General features: G+C 54.2%; 19 non-coding genes across 19 annotated transcripts; all 19 read left to right on the top strand.

Annotated features, from left to right (window-relative positions):
• Positions 1 to 754: 754 nt before the first annotated feature.
• Positions 755 to 873, top strand: LOC126431594 (5S ribosomal RNA). The gene has a single exon (XR_007577638.1). It is a non-coding gene; the product is annotated as a 5S ribosomal RNA (ribosomal RNA).
• Positions 874 to 1,685: 812 nt separating this feature from the next.
• Positions 1,686 to 1,804, top strand: LOC126431593 (5S ribosomal RNA). Its single transcript, XR_007577637.1, has one exon. It is a non-coding gene; the product is annotated as a 5S ribosomal RNA (ribosomal RNA).
• An 812-nt stretch (positions 1,805 to 2,616) lies between these two features.
• On the top strand, positions 2,617 to 2,735 carry LOC126431591 (5S ribosomal RNA). The gene has a single exon (XR_007577636.1). It is a non-coding gene; the product is annotated as a 5S ribosomal RNA (ribosomal RNA).
• An 812-nt stretch (positions 2,736 to 3,547) lies between these two features.
• On the top strand, positions 3,548 to 3,666 carry LOC126431590 (5S ribosomal RNA). The gene has a single exon (XR_007577635.1). It is a non-coding gene; the product is annotated as a 5S ribosomal RNA (ribosomal RNA).
• Positions 3,667 to 4,478: 812 nt separating this feature from the next.
• On the top strand, positions 4,479 to 4,597 carry LOC126431589 (5S ribosomal RNA). Its single transcript, XR_007577634.1, has one exon. It is a non-coding gene; the product is annotated as a 5S ribosomal RNA (ribosomal RNA).
• Positions 4,598 to 5,409: 812 nt separating this feature from the next.
• On the top strand, positions 5,410 to 5,528 carry LOC126431588 (5S ribosomal RNA). The gene has a single exon (XR_007577633.1). It is a non-coding gene; the product is annotated as a 5S ribosomal RNA (ribosomal RNA).
• Positions 5,529 to 6,340: 812 nt separating this feature from the next.
• Positions 6,341 to 6,459, top strand: LOC126431587 (5S ribosomal RNA). Its single transcript, XR_007577632.1, has one exon. It is a non-coding gene; the product is annotated as a 5S ribosomal RNA (ribosomal RNA).
• Positions 6,460 to 7,271: 812 nt separating this feature from the next.
• On the top strand, positions 7,272 to 7,390 carry LOC126431586 (5S ribosomal RNA). Its single transcript, XR_007577631.1, has one exon. It is a non-coding gene; the product is annotated as a 5S ribosomal RNA (ribosomal RNA).
• An 812-nt stretch (positions 7,391 to 8,202) lies between these two features.
• LOC126431584 (5S ribosomal RNA) lies at positions 8,203 to 8,321 on the top strand. Its single transcript, XR_007577629.1, has one exon. It is a non-coding gene; the product is annotated as a 5S ribosomal RNA (ribosomal RNA).
• Positions 8,322 to 9,133: 812 nt separating this feature from the next.
• Positions 9,134 to 9,252, top strand: LOC126431583 (5S ribosomal RNA). The gene has a single exon (XR_007577628.1). It is a non-coding gene; the product is annotated as a 5S ribosomal RNA (ribosomal RNA).
• Positions 9,253 to 10,065: 813 nt separating this feature from the next.
• LOC126431582 (5S ribosomal RNA) lies at positions 10,066 to 10,184 on the top strand. Its single transcript, XR_007577627.1, has one exon. It is a non-coding gene; the product is annotated as a 5S ribosomal RNA (ribosomal RNA).
• Positions 10,185 to 10,996: 812 nt separating this feature from the next.
• LOC126431580 (5S ribosomal RNA) lies at positions 10,997 to 11,115 on the top strand. Its single transcript, XR_007577626.1, has one exon. It is a non-coding gene; the product is annotated as a 5S ribosomal RNA (ribosomal RNA).
• Positions 11,116 to 11,927: 812 nt separating this feature from the next.
• On the top strand, positions 11,928 to 12,046 carry LOC126431579 (5S ribosomal RNA). The gene has a single exon (XR_007577625.1). It is a non-coding gene; the product is annotated as a 5S ribosomal RNA (ribosomal RNA).
• Positions 12,047 to 12,858: 812 nt separating this feature from the next.
• LOC126431578 (5S ribosomal RNA) lies at positions 12,859 to 12,977 on the top strand. The gene has a single exon (XR_007577624.1). It is a non-coding gene; the product is annotated as a 5S ribosomal RNA (ribosomal RNA).
• Positions 12,978 to 13,789: 812 nt separating this feature from the next.
• Positions 13,790 to 13,908, top strand: LOC126431577 (5S ribosomal RNA). Its single transcript, XR_007577623.1, has one exon. It is a non-coding gene; the product is annotated as a 5S ribosomal RNA (ribosomal RNA).
• Positions 13,909 to 14,722: 814 nt separating this feature from the next.
• On the top strand, positions 14,723 to 14,841 carry LOC126431576 (5S ribosomal RNA). Its single transcript, XR_007577622.1, has one exon. It is a non-coding gene; the product is annotated as a 5S ribosomal RNA (ribosomal RNA).
• Positions 14,842 to 15,653: 812 nt separating this feature from the next.
• LOC126431575 (5S ribosomal RNA) lies at positions 15,654 to 15,772 on the top strand. The gene has a single exon (XR_007577621.1). It is a non-coding gene; the product is annotated as a 5S ribosomal RNA (ribosomal RNA).
• Positions 15,773 to 16,584: 812 nt separating this feature from the next.
• On the top strand, positions 16,585 to 16,703 carry LOC126431574 (5S ribosomal RNA). Its single transcript, XR_007577620.1, has one exon. It is a non-coding gene; the product is annotated as a 5S ribosomal RNA (ribosomal RNA).
• An 812-nt stretch (positions 16,704 to 17,515) lies between these two features.
• LOC126431572 (5S ribosomal RNA) lies at positions 17,516 to 17,634 on the top strand. The gene has a single exon (XR_007577618.1). It is a non-coding gene; the product is annotated as a 5S ribosomal RNA (ribosomal RNA).
• Positions 17,635 to 18,231: the final 597 nt, after the last annotated feature.

The raw sequence follows: 18,231 nt of genomic DNA, 5'->3' as shown, positions 1-18,231 counted from the left end.
AACTGCCTTTCTGTTGTGACAAAGATGCTTCCTTAACCCTTTTAAACTACTGTAATGGTACGAAAATGCAGTAATTAACTCAGTTTGAGGGAGAATGTGCTAACCAAGTTTGCCAAGAAGACTTTGATAACGACAAAACAGTACGAATCGGCAGTTGATTTCTGAAATACGTCACCGCCAATTTTTGTGTAAAGTTCCAAATTTGATTTGTAATCACGAATTTATTCCTTAGTCGTCTCGTCTCGTCCCGCAGACGTTTGTCGTGCTTGCGCTGTCATATGGACCACGACCCGAGCGGCAGCGAGCGGCAGTCGAGCAAAGTCGGGACAAGTCGGGACGGGGACAGGGATAGGAATGGCGCGAATGCACTGCAAACTACGCAGACACCTGGTGTGAGGCGAGGAAGCCCACATCGCTACCAGTGGCGCCCTCCAGCACGACACTGCCACACCCCGCACAGGCCCTCCGCTGGACACCAGGGACAAGATGCGTCCTCCGCGTGTGTCGAAGGCTGCACGCGCCCAACGAATGACAGGAGGTGCAACGAGCAACAGTGCGTCTCACACACGCGGCGGTGCGCCCGCTAATTCGGCCGTCGGTCTGCTGGGACGCCGGGCGCGCCCCCCGCGCCGTCCGCGAGGAACTGGCTGTTGCAGAAGGAAGTGCTTTCGTCAAATGCGGCGGAAAACTAACATTTTGTGTGTTGGGAGAGAAGCCGAACGCGAATTCCGCCGTGCTCCTACCTTGCACGAGTGCCAACGGCCATACCATGATGAATACACCGGTTCTCGTCCGATCACCGAAGTTAAGCATCATTGGGCCCGGTTAGTACTTGGATGGGTGACCGCCTGGGAAACCCGGGTGCTGTTGGCTCCCTTCCTTTTCTTTTTGTTTTGTTATTATGTCGCTACCCCTGCCAGCCCAATTTTCAAACTGCCTTTCTGTTGTGACAAAGATGCTTCCTTAACCCTTTTAAACTACTGTAATGGTACGAAAATGCAGTAATTAACTCAGTTTGAGGGAGAATGTGCTAACCAAGTTTGCCAAGAAGACTTTGATAACGACAAAACAGTACGAATCGGCAGTTGATTTCTGAAATACGTCACCGCCAATTTTTGTGTAAAGTTCCAAATTTGATTTGTAATCACGAATTTATTCCTTAGTCGTCTCGTCTCGTCCCGCAGACGTTTGTCGTGCTTGCGCTGTCATATGGACCACGACCCGAGCGGCAGCGAGCGGCAGTCGAGCAAAGTCGGGACAAGTCGGGACGGGGACAGGGATAGGAATGGCGCGAATGCACTGCAAACTACGCAGACACCTGGTGTGAGGCGAGGAAGCCCACATCGCTACCAGTGGCGCCCTCCAGCACGACACTGCCACACCCCGCACAGGCCCTCCGCTGGACACCAGGGACAAGATGCGTCCTCCGCGTGTGTCGAAGGCTGCACGCGCCCAACGAATGACAGGAGGTGCAACGAGCAACAGTGCGTCTCACACACGCGGCGGTGCGCCCGCTAATTCGGCCGTCGGTCTGCTGGGACGCCGGGCGCGCCCCCCGCGCCGTCCGCGAGGAACTGGCTGTTGCAGAAGGAAGTGCTTTCGTCAAATGCGGCGGAAAACTAACATTTTGTGTGTTGGGAGAGAAGCCGAACGCGAATTCCGCCGTGCTCCTACCTTGCACGAGTGCCAACGGCCATACCATGATGAATACACCGGTTCTCGTCCGATCACCGAAGTTAAGCATCATTGGGCCCGGTTAGTACTTGGATGGGTGACCGCCTGGGAAACCCGGGTGCTGTTGGCTCCCTTCCTTTTCTTTTTGTTTTGTTATTATGTCGCTACCCCTGCCAGCCCAATTTTCAAACTGCCTTTCTGTTGTGACAAAGATGCTTCCTTAACCCTTTTAAACTACTGTAATGGTACGAAAATGCAGTAATTAACTCAGTTTGAGGGAGAATGTGCTAACCAAGTTTGCCAAGAAGACTTTGATAACGACAAAACAGTACGAATCGGCAGTTGATTTCTGAAATACGTCACCGCCAATTTTTGTGTAAAGTTCCAAATTTGATTTGTAATCACGAATTTATTCCTTAGTCGTCTCGTCTCGTCCCGCAGACGTTTGTCGTGCTTGCGCTGTCATATGGACCACGACCCGAGCGGCAGCGAGCGGCAGTCGAGCAAAGTCGGGACAAGTCGGGACGGGGACAGGGATAGGAATGGCGCGAATGCACTGCAAACTACGCAGACACCTGGTGTGAGGCGAGGAAGCCCACATCGCTACCAGTGGCGCCCTCCAGCACGACACTGCCACACCCCGCACAGGCCCTCCGCTGGACACCAGGGACAAGATGCGTCCTCCGCGTGTGTCGAAGGCTGCACGCGCCCAACGAATGACAGGAGGTGCAACGAGCAACAGTGCGTCTCACACACGCGGCGGTGCGCCCGCTAATTCGGCCGTCGGTCTGCTGGGACGCCGGGCGCGCCCCCCGCGCCGTCCGCGAGGAACTGGCTGTTGCAGAAGGAAGTGCTTTCGTCAAATGCGGCGGAAAACTAACATTTTGTGTGTTGGGAGAGAAGCCGAACGCGAATTCCGCCGTGCTCCTACCTTGCACGAGTGCCAACGGCCATACCATGATGAATACACCGGTTCTCGTCCGATCACCGAAGTTAAGCATCATTGGGCCCGGTTAGTACTTGGATGGGTGACCGCCTGGGAAACCCGGGTGCTGTTGGCTCCCTTCCTTTTCTTTTTGTTTTGTTATTATGTCGCTACCCCTGCCAGCCCAATTTTCAAACTGCCTTTCTGTTGTGACAAAGATGCTTCCTTAACCCTTTTAAACTACTGTAATGGTACGAAAATGCAGTAATTAACTCAGTTTGAGGGAGAATGTGCTAACCAAGTTTGCCAAGAAGACTTTGATAACGACAAAACAGTACGAATCGGCAGTTGATTTCTGAAATACGTCACCGCCAATTTTTGTGTAAAGTTCCAAATTTGATTTGTAATCACGAATTTATTCCTTAGTCGTCTCGTCTCGTCCCGCAGACGTTTGTCGTGCTTGCGCTGTCATATGGACCACGACCCGAGCGGCAGCGAGCGGCAGTCGAGCAAAGTCGGGACAAGTCGGGACGGGGACAGGGATAGGAATGGCGCGAATGCACTGCAAACTACGCAGACACCTGGTGTGAGGCGAGGAAGCCCACATCGCTACCAGTGGCGCCCTCCAGCACGACACTGCCACACCCCGCACAGGCCCTCCGCTGGACACCAGGGACAAGATGCGTCCTCCGCGTGTGTCGAAGGCTGCACGCGCCCAACGAATGACAGGAGGTGCAACGAGCAACAGTGCGTCTCACACACGCGGCGGTGCGCCCGCTAATTCGGCCGTCGGTCTGCTGGGACGCCGGGCGCGCCCCCCGCGCCGTCCGCGAGGAACTGGCTGTTGCAGAAGGAAGTGCTTTCGTCAAATGCGGCGGAAAACTAACATTTTGTGTGTTGGGAGAGAAGCCGAACGCGAATTCCGCCGTGCTCCTACCTTGCACGAGTGCCAACGGCCATACCATGATGAATACACCGGTTCTCGTCCGATCACCGAAGTTAAGCATCATTGGGCCCGGTTAGTACTTGGATGGGTGACCGCCTGGGAAACCCGGGTGCTGTTGGCTCCCTTCCTTTTCTTTTTGTTTTGTTATTATGTCGCTACCCCTGCCAGCCCAATTTTCAAACTGCCTTTCTGTTGTGACAAAGATGCTTCCTTAACCCTTTTAAACTACTGTAATGGTACGAAAATGCAGTAATTAACTCAGTTTGAGGGAGAATGTGCTAACCAAGTTTGCCAAGAAGACTTTGATAACGACAAAACAGTACGAATCGGCAGTTGATTTCTGAAATACGTCACCGCCAATTTTTGTGTAAAGTTCCAAATTTGATTTGTAATCACGAATTTATTCCTTAGTCGTCTCGTCTCGTCCCGCAGACGTTTGTCGTGCTTGCGCTGTCATATGGACCACGACCCGAGCGGCAGCGAGCGGCAGTCGAGCAAAGTCGGGACAAGTCGGGACGGGGACAGGGATAGGAATGGCGCGAATGCACTGCAAACTACGCAGACACCTGGTGTGAGGCGAGGAAGCCCACATCGCTACCAGTGGCGCCCTCCAGCACGACACTGCCACACCCCGCACAGGCCCTCCGCTGGACACCAGGGACAAGATGCGTCCTCCGCGTGTGTCGAAGGCTGCACGCGCCCAACGAATGACAGGAGGTGCAACGAGCAACAGTGCGTCTCACACACGCGGCGGTGCGCCCGCTAATTCGGCCGTCGGTCTGCTGGGACGCCGGGCGCGCCCCCCGCGCCGTCCGCGAGGAACTGGCTGTTGCAGAAGGAAGTGCTTTCGTCAAATGCGGCGGAAAACTAACATTTTGTGTGTTGGGAGAGAAGCCGAACGCGAATTCCGCCGTGCTCCTACCTTGCACGAGTGCCAACGGCCATACCATGATGAATACACCGGTTCTCGTCCGATCACCGAAGTTAAGCATCATTGGGCCCGGTTAGTACTTGGATGGGTGACCGCCTGGGAAACCCGGGTGCTGTTGGCTCCCTTCCTTTTCTTTTTGTTTTGTTATTATGTCGCTACCCCTGCCAGCCCAATTTTCAAACTGCCTTTCTGTTGTGACAAAGATGCTTCCTTAACCCTTTTAAACTACTGTAATGGTACGAAAATGCAGTAATTAACTCAGTTTGAGGGAGAATGTGCTAACCAAGTTTGCCAAGAAGACTTTGATAACGACAAAACAGTACGAATCGGCAGTTGATTTCTGAAATACGTCACCGCCAATTTTTGTGTAAAGTTCCAAATTTGATTTGTAATCACGAATTTATTCCTTAGTCGTCTCGTCTCGTCCCGCAGACGTTTGTCGTGCTTGCGCTGTCATATGGACCACGACCCGAGCGGCAGCGAGCGGCAGTCGAGCAAAGTCGGGACAAGTCGGGACGGGGACAGGGATAGGAATGGCGCGAATGCACTGCAAACTACGCAGACACCTGGTGTGAGGCGAGGAAGCCCACATCGCTACCAGTGGCGCCCTCCAGCACGACACTGCCACACCCCGCACAGGCCCTCCGCTGGACACCAGGGACAAGATGCGTCCTCCGCGTGTGTCGAAGGCTGCACGCGCCCAACGAATGACAGGAGGTGCAACGAGCAACAGTGCGTCTCACACACGCGGCGGTGCGCCCGCTAATTCGGCCGTCGGTCTGCTGGGACGCCGGGCGCGCCCCCCGCGCCGTCCGCGAGGAACTGGCTGTTGCAGAAGGAAGTGCTTTCGTCAAATGCGGCGGAAAACTAACATTTTGTGTGTTGGGAGAGAAGCCGAACGCGAATTCCGCCGTGCTCCTACCTTGCACGAGTGCCAACGGCCATACCATGATGAATACACCGGTTCTCGTCCGATCACCGAAGTTAAGCATCATTGGGCCCGGTTAGTACTTGGATGGGTGACCGCCTGGGAAACCCGGGTGCTGTTGGCTCCCTTCCTTTTCTTTTTGTTTTGTTATTATGTCGCTACCCCTGCCAGCCCAATTTTCAAACTGCCTTTCTGTTGTGACAAAGATGCTTCCTTAACCCTTTTAAACTACTGTAATGGTACGAAAATGCAGTAATTAACTCAGTTTGAGGGAGAATGTGCTAACCAAGTTTGCCAAGAAGACTTTGATAACGACAAAACAGTACGAATCGGCAGTTGATTTCTGAAATACGTCACCGCCAATTTTTGTGTAAAGTTCCAAATTTGATTTGTAATCACGAATTTATTCCTTAGTCGTCTCGTCTCGTCCCGCAGACGTTTGTCGTGCTTGCGCTGTCATATGGACCACGACCCGAGCGGCAGCGAGCGGCAGTCGAGCAAAGTCGGGACAAGTCGGGACGGGGACAGGGATAGGAATGGCGCGAATGCACTGCAAACTACGCAGACACCTGGTGTGAGGCGAGGAAGCCCACATCGCTACCAGTGGCGCCCTCCAGCACGACACTGCCACACCCCGCACAGGCCCTCCGCTGGACACCAGGGACAAGATGCGTCCTCCGCGTGTGTCGAAGGCTGCACGCGCCCAACGAATGACAGGAGGTGCAACGAGCAACAGTGCGTCTCACACACGCGGCGGTGCGCCCGCTAATTCGGCCGTCGGTCTGCTGGGACGCCGGGCGCGCCCCCCGCGCCGTCCGCGAGGAACTGGCTGTTGCAGAAGGAAGTGCTTTCGTCAAATGCGGCGGAAAACTAACATTTTGTGTGTTGGGAGAGAAGCCGAACGCGAATTCCGCCGTGCTCCTACCTTGCACGAGTGCCAACGGCCATACCATGATGAATACACCGGTTCTCGTCCGATCACCGAAGTTAAGCATCATTGGGCCCGGTTAGTACTTGGATGGGTGACCGCCTGGGAAACCCGGGTGCTGTTGGCTCCCTTCCTTTTCTTTTTGTTTTGTTATTATGTCGCTACCCCTGCCAGCCCAATTTTCAAACTGCCTTTCTGTTGTGACAAAGATGCTTCCTTAACCCTTTTAAACTACTGTAATGGTACGAAAATGCAGTAATTAACTCAGTTTGAGGGAGAATGTGCTAACCAAGTTTGCCAAGAAGACTTTGATAACGACAAAACAGTACGAATCGGCAGTTGATTTCTGAAATACGTCACCGCCAATTTTTGTGTAAAGTTCCAAATTTGATTTGTAATCACGAATTTATTCCTTAGTCGTCTCGTCTCGTCCCGCAGACGTTTGTCGTGCTTGCGCTGTCATATGGACCACGACCCGAGCGGCAGCGAGCGGCAGTCGAGCAAAGTCGGGACAAGTCGGGACGGGGACAGGGATAGGAATGGCGCGAATGCACTGCAAACTACGCAGACACCTGGTGTGAGGCGAGGAAGCCCACATCGCTACCAGTGGCGCCCTCCAGCACGACACTGCCACACCCCGCACAGGCCCTCCGCTGGACACCAGGGACAAGATGCGTCCTCCGCGTGTGTCGAAGGCTGCACGCGCCCAACGAATGACAGGAGGTGCAACGAGCAACAGTGCGTCTCACACACGCGGCGGTGCGCCCGCTAATTCGGCCGTCGGTCTGCTGGGACGCCGGGCGCGCCCCCCGCGCCGTCCGCGAGGAACTGGCTGTTGCAGAAGGAAGTGCTTTCGTCAAATGCGGCGGAAAACTAACATTTTGTGTGTTGGGAGAGAAGCCGAACGCGAATTCCGCCGTGCTCCTACCTTGCACGAGTGCCAACGGCCATACCATGATGAATACACCGGTTCTCGTCCGATCACCGAAGTTAAGCATCATTGGGCCCGGTTAGTACTTGGATGGGTGACCGCCTGGGAAACCCGGGTGCTGTTGGCTCCCTTCCTTTTCTTTTTGTTTTGTTATTATGTCGCTACCCCTGCCAGCCCAATTTTCAAACTGCCTTTCTGTTGTGACAAAGATGCTTCCTTAACCCTTTTAAACTACTGTAATGGTACGAAAATGCAGTAATTAACTCAGTTTGAGGGAGAATGTGCTAACCAAGTTTGCCAAGAAGACTTTGATAACGACAAAACAGTACGAATCGGCAGTTGATTTCTGAAATACGTCACCGCCAATTTTTGTGTAAAGTTCCAAATTTGATTTGTAATCACGAATTTATTCCTTAGTCGTCTCGTCTCGTCCCGCAGACGTTTGTCGTGCTTGCGCTGTCATATGGACCACGACCCGAGCGGCAGCGAGCGGCAGTCGAGCAAAGTCGGGACAAGTCGGGACGGGGACAGGGATAGGAATGGCGCGAATGCACTGCAAACTACGCAGACACCTGGTGTGAGGCGAGGAAGCCCACATCGCTACCAGTGGCGCCCTCCAGCACGACACTGCCACACCCCGCACAGGCCCTCCGCTGGACACCAGGGACAAGATGCGTCCTCCGCGTGTGTCGAAGGCTGCACGCGCCCAACGAATGACAGGAGGTGCAACGAGCAACAGTGCGTCTCACACACGCGGCGGTGCGCCCGCTAATTCGGCCGTCGGTCTGCTGGGACGCCGGGCGCGCCCCCCGCGCCGTCCGCGAGGAACTGGCTGTTGCAGAAGGAAGTGCTTTCGTCAAATGCGGCGGAAAACTAACATTTTGTGTGTTGGGAGAGAAGCCGAACGCGAATTCCGCCGTGCTCCTACCTTGCACGAGTGCCAACGGCCATACCATGATGAATACACCGGTTCTCGTCCGATCACCGAAGTTAAGCATCATTGGGCCCGGTTAGTACTTGGATGGGTGACCGCCTGGGAAACCCGGGTGCTGTTGGCTCCCTTCCTTTTCTTTTTGTTTTGTTATTATGTCGCTACCCCTGCCAGCCCAATTTTCAAACTGCCTTTCTGTTGTGACAAAGATGCTTCCTTAACCCTTTTAAACTACTGTAATGGTACGAAAATGCAGTAATTAACTCAGTTTGAGGGAGAATGTGCTAACCAAGTTTGCCAAGAAGACTTTGATAACGACAAAACAGTACGAATCGGCAGTTGATTTCTGAAATACGTCACCGCCAATTTTTGTGTAAAGTTCCAAATTTGATTTGTAATCACGAATTTATTCCTTAGTCGTCTCGTCTCGTCCCGCAGACGTTTGTCGTGCTTGCGCTGTCATATGGACCACGACCCGAGCGGCAGCGAGCGGCAGTCGAGCAAAGTCGGGACAAGTCGGGACGGGGACAGGGATAGGAATGGCGCGAATGCACTGCAAACTACGCAGACACCTGGTGTGAGGCGAGGAAGCCCACATCGCTACCAGTGGCGCCCTCCAGCACGACACTGCCACACCCCGCACAGGCCCTCCGCTGGACACCAGGGACAAGATGCGTCCTCCGCGTGTGTCGAAGGCTGCACGCGCCCAACGAATGACAGGAGGTGCAACGAGCAACAGTGCGTCTCACACACGCGGCGGTGCGCCCGCTAATTCGGCCGTCGGTCTGCTGGGACGCCGGGCGCGCCCCCCGCGCCGTCCGCGAGGAACTGGCTGTTGCAGAAGGAAGTGCTTTCGTCAAATGCGGCGGAAAACTAACATTTTGTGTGTTGGGAGAGAAGCCGAACGCGAATTCCGCCGTGCTCCTACCTTGCACGAGTGCCAACGGCCATACCATGATGAATACACCGGTTCTCGTCCGATCACCGAAGTTAAGCATCATTGGGCCCGGTTAGTACTTGGATGGGTGACCGCCTGGGAAACCCGGGTGCTGTTGGCTCCCTTCCTTTTCTTTTTGTTTTGTTATTATGTCGCTACCCCTGCCAGCCCAATTTTCAAACTGCCTTTCTGTTGTGACAAAGATGCTTCCTTAACCCTTTTAAACTACTGTAATGGTACGAAAATGCAGTAATTAACTCAGTTTGAGGGAGAATGTGCTAACCAAGTTTGCCAAGAAGACTTTGATAACGACAAAACAGTACGAATCGGCAGTTGATTTCTGAAATACGTCACCGCCAATTTTTGTGTAAAGTTCCAAATTTGATTTGTAATCACGAATTTATTCCTTAGTCGTCTCGTCTCGTCCCGCAGACGTTTGTCGTGCTTGCGCTGTCATATGGACCACGACCCGAGCGGCAGCGAGCGGCAGTCGAGCAAAGTCGGGACAAGTCGGGACGGGGACAGGGATAGGAATGGCGCGAATGCACTGCAAACTACGCAGACACCTGGTGTGAGGCGAGGAAGCCCACATCGCTACCAGTGGCGCCCTCCAGCACGACACTGCCACACCCCGCACAGGCCCTCCGCTGGACACCAGGGACAAGATGCGTCCTCCGCGTGTGTCGAAGGCTGCACGCGCCCAACGAATGACAGGAGGTGCAACGAGCAACAGTGCGTCTCACACACGCGGCGGTGCGCCCGCTAATTCGGCCGTCGGTCTGCTGGGACGCCGGGCGCGCCCCCCCGCGCCGTCCGCGAGGAACTGGCTGTTGCAGAAGGAAGTGCTTTCGTCAAATGCGGCGGAAAACTAACATTTTGTGTGTTGGGAGAGAAGCCGAACGCGAATTCCGCCGTGCTCCTACCTTGCACGAGTGCCAACGGCCATACCATGATGAATACACCGGTTCTCGTCCGATCACCGAAGTTAAGCATCATTGGGCCCGGTTAGTACTTGGATGGGTGACCGCCTGGGAAACCCGGGTGCTGTTGGCTCCCTTCCTTTTCTTTTTGTTTTGTTATTATGTCGCTACCCCTGCCAGCCCAATTTTCAAACTGCCTTTCTGTTGTGACAAAGATGCTTCCTTAACCCTTTTAAACTACTGTAATGGTACGAAAATGCAGTAATTAACTCAGTTTGAGGGAGAATGTGCTAACCAAGTTTGCCAAGAAGACTTTGATAACGACAAAACAGTACGAATCGGCAGTTGATTTCTGAAATACGTCACCGCCAATTTTTGTGTAAAGTTCCAAATTTGATTTGTAATCACGAATTTATTCCTTAGTCGTCTCGTCTCGTCCCGCAGACGTTTGTCGTGCTTGCGCTGTCATATGGACCACGACCCGAGCGGCAGCGAGCGGCAGTCGAGCAAAGTCGGGACAAGTCGGGACGGGGACAGGGATAGGAATGGCGCGAATGCACTGCAAACTACGCAGACACCTGGTGTGAGGCGAGGAAGCCCACATCGCTACCAGTGGCGCCCTCCAGCACGACACTGCCACACCCCGCACAGGCCCTCCGCTGGACACCAGGGACAAGATGCGTCCTCCGCGTGTGTCGAAGGCTGCACGCGCCCAACGAATGACAGGAGGTGCAACGAGCAACAGTGCGTCTCACACACGCGGCGGTGCGCCCGCTAATTCGGCCGTCGGTCTGCTGGGACGCCGGGCGCGCCCCCCGCGCCGTCCGCGAGGAACTGGCTGTTGCAGAAGGAAGTGCTTTCGTCAAATGCGGCGGAAAACTAACATTTTGTGTGTTGGGAGAGAAGCCGAACGCGAATTCCGCCGTGCTCCTACCTTGCACGAGTGCCAACGGCCATACCATGATGAATACACCGGTTCTCGTCCGATCACCGAAGTTAAGCATCATTGGGCCCGGTTAGTACTTGGATGGGTGACCGCCTGGGAAACCCGGGTGCTGTTGGCTCCCTTCCTTTTCTTTTTGTTTTGTTATTATGTCGCTACCCCTGCCAGCCCAATTTTCAAACTGCCTTTCTGTTGTGACAAAGATGCTTCCTTAACCCTTTTAAACTACTGTAATGGTACGAAAATGCAGTAATTAACTCAGTTTGAGGGAGAATGTGCTAACCAAGTTTGCCAAGAAGACTTTGATAACGACAAAACAGTACGAATCGGCAGTTGATTTCTGAAATACGTCACCGCCAATTTTTGTGTAAAGTTCCAAATTTGATTTGTAATCACGAATTTATTCCTTAGTCGTCTCGTCTCGTCCCGCAGACGTTTGTCGTGCTTGCGCTGTCATATGGACCACGACCCGAGCGGCAGCGAGCGGCAGTCGAGCAAAGTCGGGACAAGTCGGGACGGGGACAGGGATAGGAATGGCGCGAATGCACTGCAAACTACGCAGACACCTGGTGTGAGGCGAGGAAGCCCACATCGCTACCAGTGGCGCCCTCCAGCACGACACTGCCACACCCCGCACAGGCCCTCCGCTGGACACCAGGGACAAGATGCGTCCTCCGCGTGTGTCGAAGGCTGCACGCGCCCAACGAATGACAGGAGGTGCAACGAGCAACAGTGCGTCTCACACACGCGGCGGTGCGCCCGCTAATTCGGCCGTCGGTCTGCTGGGACGCCGGGCGCGCCCCCCGCGCCGTCCGCGAGGAACTGGCTGTTGCAGAAGGAAGTGCTTTCGTCAAATGCGGCGGAAAACTAACATTTTGTGTGTTGGGAGAGAAGCCGAACGCGAATTCCGCCGTGCTCCTACCTTGCACGAGTGCCAACGGCCATACCATGATGAATACACCGGTTCTCGTCCGATCACCGAAGTTAAGCATCATTGGGCCCGGTTAGTACTTGGATGGGTGACCGCCTGGGAAACCCGGGTGCTGTTGGCTCCCTTCCTTTTCTTTTTGTTTTGTTATTATGTCGCTACCCCTGCCAGCCCAATTTTCAAACTGCCTTTCTGTTGTGACAAAGATGCTTCCTTAACCCTTTTAAACTACTGTAATGGTACGAAAATGCAGTAATTAACTCAGTTTGAGGGAGAATGTGCTAACCAAGTTTGCCAAGAAGACTTTGATAACGACAAAACAGTACGAATCGGCAGTTGATTTCTGAAATACGTCACCGCCAATTTTTGTGTAAAGTTCCAAATTTGATTTGTAATCACGAATTTATTCCTTAGTCGTCTCGTCTCGTCCCGCAGACGTTTGTCGTGCTTGCGCTGTCATATGGACCACGACCCGAGCGGCAGCGAGCGGCAGTCGAGCAAAGTCGGGACAAGTCGGGACGGGGACAGGGATAGGAATGGCGCGAATGCACTGCAAACTACGCAGACACCTGGTGTGAGGCGAGGAAGCCCACATCGCTACCAGTGGCGCCCTCCAGCACGACACTGCCACACCCCGCACAGGCCCTCCGCTGGACACCAGGGACAAGATGCGTCCTCCGCGTGTGTCGAAGGCTGCACGCGCCCAACGAATGACAGGAGGTGCAACGAGCAACAGTGCGTCTCACACACGCGGCGGTGCGCCCGCTAATTCGGCCGTCGGTCTGCTGGGACGCCGGGCGCGCCCCCCGCGCCGTCCGCGAGGAACTGGCTGTTGCAGAAGGAAGTGCTTTCGTCAAATGCGGCGGAAAACTAACATTTTGTGTGTTGGGAGAGAAGCCGAACGCGAATTCCGCCGTGCTCCTACCTTGCACGAGTGCCAACGGCCATACCATGATGAATACACCGGTTCTCGTCCGATCACCGAAGTTAAGCATCATTGGGCCCGGTTAGTACTTGGATGGGTGACCGCCTGGGAAACCCGGGTGCTGTTGGCTCCCTTCCTTTTCTTTTTGTTTTGTTATTATGTCGCTACCCCTGCCAGCCCAATTTTCAAACTGCCTTTCTGTTGTGACAAAGATGCTTCCTTAACCCTTTTAAACTACTGTAATGGTACGAAAATGCAGTAATTAACTCAGTTTGAGGGAGAATGTGCTAACCAAGTTTGCCAAGAAGACTTTGATAACGACAAAACAGTACGAATCGGCAGTTGATTTCTGAAATACGTCACCGCCAATTTTTGTGTAAAGTTCCAAATTTGATTTGTAATCACGAATTTATTCCTTAGTCGTCTCGTCTCGTCCCGCAGACGTTTGTCGTGCTTGCGCTGTCATATGGACCACGACCCGAGCGGCAGCGAGCGGCAGTCGAGCAAAGTCGGGACAAGTCGGGACGGGGACAGGGATAGGAATGGCGCGAATGCACTGCAAACTACGCAGACACCTGGTGTGAGGCGAGGAAGCCCACATCGCTACCAGTGGCGCCCTCCAGCACGACACTGCCACACCCCGCACAGGCCCTCCGCTGGACACCAGGGACAAGATGCGTCCTCCGCGTGTGTCGAAGGCTGCACGCGCCCAACGAATGACAGGAGGTGCAACGAGCAACAGTGCGTCTCACACACGCGGCGGTGCGCCCGCTAATTCGGCCGTCGGTCTGCTGGGACGCCGGGCGCGCCCCCCGCGCCGTCCGCGAGGAACTGGCTGTTGCAGAAGGAAGTGCTTTCGTCAAATGCGGCGGAAAACTAACATTTTGTGTGTTGGGAGAGAAGCCGAACGCGAATTCCGCCGTGCTCCTACCTTGCACGAGTGCCAACGGCCATACCATGATGAATACACCGGTTCTCGTCCGATCACCGAAGTTAAGCATCATTGGGCCCGGTTAGTACTTGGATGGGTGACCGCCTGGGAAACCCGGGTGCTGTTGGCTCCCTTCCTTTTCTTTTTGTTTTGTTATTATGTCGCTACCCCTGCCAGCCCAATTTTCAAACTGCCTTTCTGTTGTGACAAAGATGCTTCCTTAACCCTTTTAAACTACTGTAATGGTACGAAAATGCAGTAATTAACTCAGTTTGAGGGAGAATGTGCTAACCAAGTTTGCCAAGAAGACTTTGATAACGACAAAACAGTACGAATCGGCAGTTGATTTCTGAAATACGTCACCGCCAATTTTTGTGTAAAGTTCCAAATTTGATTTGTAATCACGAATTTATTCCTTAGTCGTCTCGTCTCGTCCCGCAGACGTTTGTCGTGCTTGCGCTGTCATATGGACCACGACCCGAGCGGCAGCGAGCGGCAGTCGAGCAAAGTCGGGACAAGTCGGGACGGGGACAGGGATAGGAATGGCGCGAATGCACTGCAAACTACGCAGACACCTGGTGTGAGGCGAGGAAGCCCACATCGCTACCAGTGGCGCCCTCCAGCACGACACTGCCACACCCCGCACAGGCCCTCCGCTGGACACCAGGGACAAGATGCGTCCTCCGCGTGTGTCGAAGGCTGCACGCGCCCAACGAATGACAGGAGGTGCAACGAGCAACAGTGCGTCTCACACACGCGGCGGTGCGCCCGCTAATTCGGCCGTCGGTCTGCTGGGACGCCGGGCGCGCCCCCCGCGCCGTCCGCGAGGAACTGGCTGTTGCAGAAGGAAGTGCTTTCGTCAAATGCGGCGGAAAACTAACATTTTGTGTGTTGGGAGAGAGAAGCCGAACGCGAATTCCGCCGTGCTCCTACCTTGCACGAGTGCCAACGGCCATACCATGATGAATACACCGGTTCTCGTCCGATCACCGAAGTTAAGCATCATTGGGCCCGGTTAGTACTTGGATGGGTGACCGCCTGGGAAACCCGGGTGCTGTTGGCTCCCTTCCTTTTCTTTTTGTTTTGTTATTATGTCGCTACCCCTGCCAGCCCAATTTTCAAACTGCCTTTCTGTTGTGACAAAGATGCTTCCTTAACCCTTTTAAACTACTGTAATGGTACGAAAATGCAGTAATTAACTCAGTTTGAGGGAGAATGTGCTAACCAAGTTTGCCAAGAAGACTTTGATAACGACAAAACAGTACGAATCGGCAGTTGATTTCTGAAATACGTCACCGCCAATTTTTGTGTAAAGTTCCAAATTTGATTTGTAATCACGAATTTATTCCTTAGTCGTCTCGTCTCGTCCCGCAGACGTTTGTCGTGCTTGCGCTGTCATATGGACCACGACCCGAGCGGCAGCGAGCGGCAGTCGAGCAAAGTCGGGACAAGTCGGGACGGGGACAGGGATAGGAATGGCGCGAATGCACTGCAAACTACGCAGACACCTGGTGTGAGGCGAGGAAGCCCACATCGCTACCAGTGGCGCCCTCCAGCACGACACTGCCACACCCCGCACAGGCCCTCCGCTGGACACCAGGGACAAGATGCGTCCTCCGCGTGTGTCGAAGGCTGCACGCGCCCAACGAATGACAGGAGGTGCAACGAGCAACAGTGCGTCTCACACACGCGGCGGTGCGCCCGCTAATTCGGCCGTCGGTCTGCTGGGACGCCGGGCGCGCCCCCCGCGCCGTCCGCGAGGAACTGGCTGTTGCAGAAGGAAGTGCTTTCGTCAAATGCGGCGGAAAACTAACATTTTGTGTGTTGGGAGAGAAGCCGAACGCGAATTCCGCCGTGCTCCTACCTTGCACGAGTGCCAACGGCCATACCATGATGAATACACCGGTTCTCGTCCGATCACCGAAGTTAAGCATCATTGGGCCCGGTTAGTACTTGGATGGGTGACCGCCTGGGAAACCCGGGTGCTGTTGGCTCCCTTCCTTTTCTTTTTGTTTTGTTATTATGTCGCTACCCCTGCCAGCCCAATTTTCAAACTGCCTTTCTGTTGTGACAAAGATGCTTCCTTAACCCTTTTAAACTACTGTAATGGTACGAAAATGCAGTAATTAACTCAGTTTGAGGGAGAATGTGCTAACCAAGTTTGCCAAGAAGACTTTGATAACGACAAAACAGTACGAATCGGCAGTTGATTTCTGAAATACGTCACCGCCAATTTTTGTGTAAAGTTCCAAATTTGATTTGTAATCACGAATTTATTCCTTAGTCGTCTCGTCTCGTCCCGCAGACGTTTGTCGTGCTTGCGCTGTCATATGGACCACGACCCGAGCGGCAGCGAGCGGCAGTCGAGCAAAGTCGGGACAAGTCGGGACGGGGACAGGGATAGGAATGGCGCGAATGCACTGCAAACTACGCAGACACCTGGTGTGAGGCGAGGAAGCCCACATCGCTACCAGTGGCGCCCTCCAGCACGACACTGCCACACCCCGCACAGGCCCTCCGCTGGACACCAGGGACAAGATGCGTCCTCCGCGTGTGTCGAAGGCTGCACGCGCCCAACGAATGACAGGAGGTGCAACGAGCAACAGTGCGTCTCACACACGCGGCGGTGCGCCCGCTAATTCGGCCGTCGGTCTGCTGGGACGCCGGGCGCGCCCCCCGCGCCGTCCGCGAGGAACTGGCTGTTGCAGAAGGAAGTGCTTTCGTCAAATGCGGCGGAAAACTAACATTTTGTGTGTTGGGAGAGAAGCCGAACGCGAATTCCGCCGTGCTCCTACCTTGCACGAGTGCCAACGGCCATACCATGATGAATACACCGGTTCTCGTCCGATCACCGAAGTTAAGCATCATTGGGCCCGGTTAGTACTTGGATGGGTGACCGCCTGGGAAACCCGGGTGCTGTTGGCTCCCTTCCTTTTCTTTTTGTTTTGTTATTATGTCGCTACCCCTGCCAGCCCAATTTTCAAACTGCCTTTCTGTTGTGACAAAGATGCTTCCTTAACCCTTTTAAACTACTGTAATGGTACGAAAATGCAGTAATTAACTCAGTTTGAGGGAGAATGTGCTAACCAAGTTTGCCAAGAAGACTTTGATAACGACAAAACAGTACGAATCGGCAGTTGATTTCTGAAATACGTCACCGCCAATTTTTGTGTAAAGTTCCAAATTTGATTTGTAATCACGAATTTATTCCTTAGTCGTCTCGTCTCGTCCCGCAGACGTTTGTCGTGCTTGCGCTGTCATATGGACCACGACCCGAGCGGCAGCGAGCGGCAGTCGAGCAAAGTCGGGACAAGTCGGGACGGGGACAGGGATAGGAATGGCGCGAATGCACTGCAAACTACGCAGACACCTGGTGTGAGGCGAGGAAGCCCACATCGCTACCAGTGGCGCCCTCCAGCACGACACTGCCACACCCCGCACAGGCCCTCCGCTGGACACCAGGGACAAGATGCGTCCTCCGCGTGTGTCGAAGGCTGCACGCGCCCAACGAATGACAGGAGGTGCAACGAGCAACAGTGCGTCTCACACACGCGGCGGTGCGCCCGCTAATTCGGCCGTCGGTCTGCTGGGACGCCGGGCGCGCCCCCCGCGCCGTCCGCGAGGAACTGGCTGTTGCAGAAGGAAGTGCTTTCGTCAAATGCGGCGGAAAACTAACATTTTGTGTGTTGGGAGAGAAGCCGAACGCGAATTCCGCCGTGCTCCTACCTTGCACGAGTGCCAACGGCCATACCATGATGAATACACCGGTTCTCGTCCGATCACCGAAGTTAAGCATCATTGGGCCCGGTTAGTACTTGGATGGGTGACCGCCTGGGAAACCCGGGTGCTGTTGGCTCCCTTCCTTTTCTTTTTGTTTTGTTATTATGTCGCTACCCCTGCCAGCCCAATTTTCAAACTGCCTTTCTGTTGTGACAAAGATGCTTCCTTAACCCTTTTAAACTACTGTAATGGTACGAAAATGCAGTAATTAACTCAGTTTGAGGGAGAATGTGCTAACCAAGTTTGCCAAGAAGACTTTGATAACGACAAAACAGTACGAATCGGCAGTTGATTTCTGAAATACGTCACCGCCAATTTTTGTGTAAAGTTCCAAATTTGATTTGTAATCACGAATTTATTCCTTAGTCGTCTCGTCTCGTCCCGCAGACGTTTGTCGTGCTTGCGCTGTCATATGGACCACGACCCGAGCGGCAGCGAGCGGCAGTCGAGCAAAGTCGGGACAAGTCGGGACGGGGACAGGGATAGGAATGGCGCGAATGCACTGCAAACTACGCAGACACCTGGTGTGAGGCGAGGAAGCCCACATCGCTACCAGTGGCGCCCTCCAGCACGACACTGCCACACCCCGCACAGGCCCTCCGCTGGACACCAGGGACAAGATGCGTCCTCCGCGTGTGTCGAAGGCTGCACGCGCCCAACGAATGACAGGAGG

The sequence above is a fragment of the Schistocerca serialis genome, unplaced genomic scaffold (genome assembly GCF_023864345.2).
Source record: "Schistocerca serialis cubense isolate TAMUIC-IGC-003099 unplaced genomic scaffold, iqSchSeri2.2 HiC_scaffold_1098, whole genome shotgun sequence".
Classification (NCBI taxonomy): domain Eukaryota; kingdom Metazoa; phylum Arthropoda; class Insecta; order Orthoptera; family Acrididae; genus Schistocerca; species Schistocerca serialis.
Note: the sequence above shows the minus strand (reverse complement) of the source record. Positions and strands in the feature narration are given on the sequence as shown.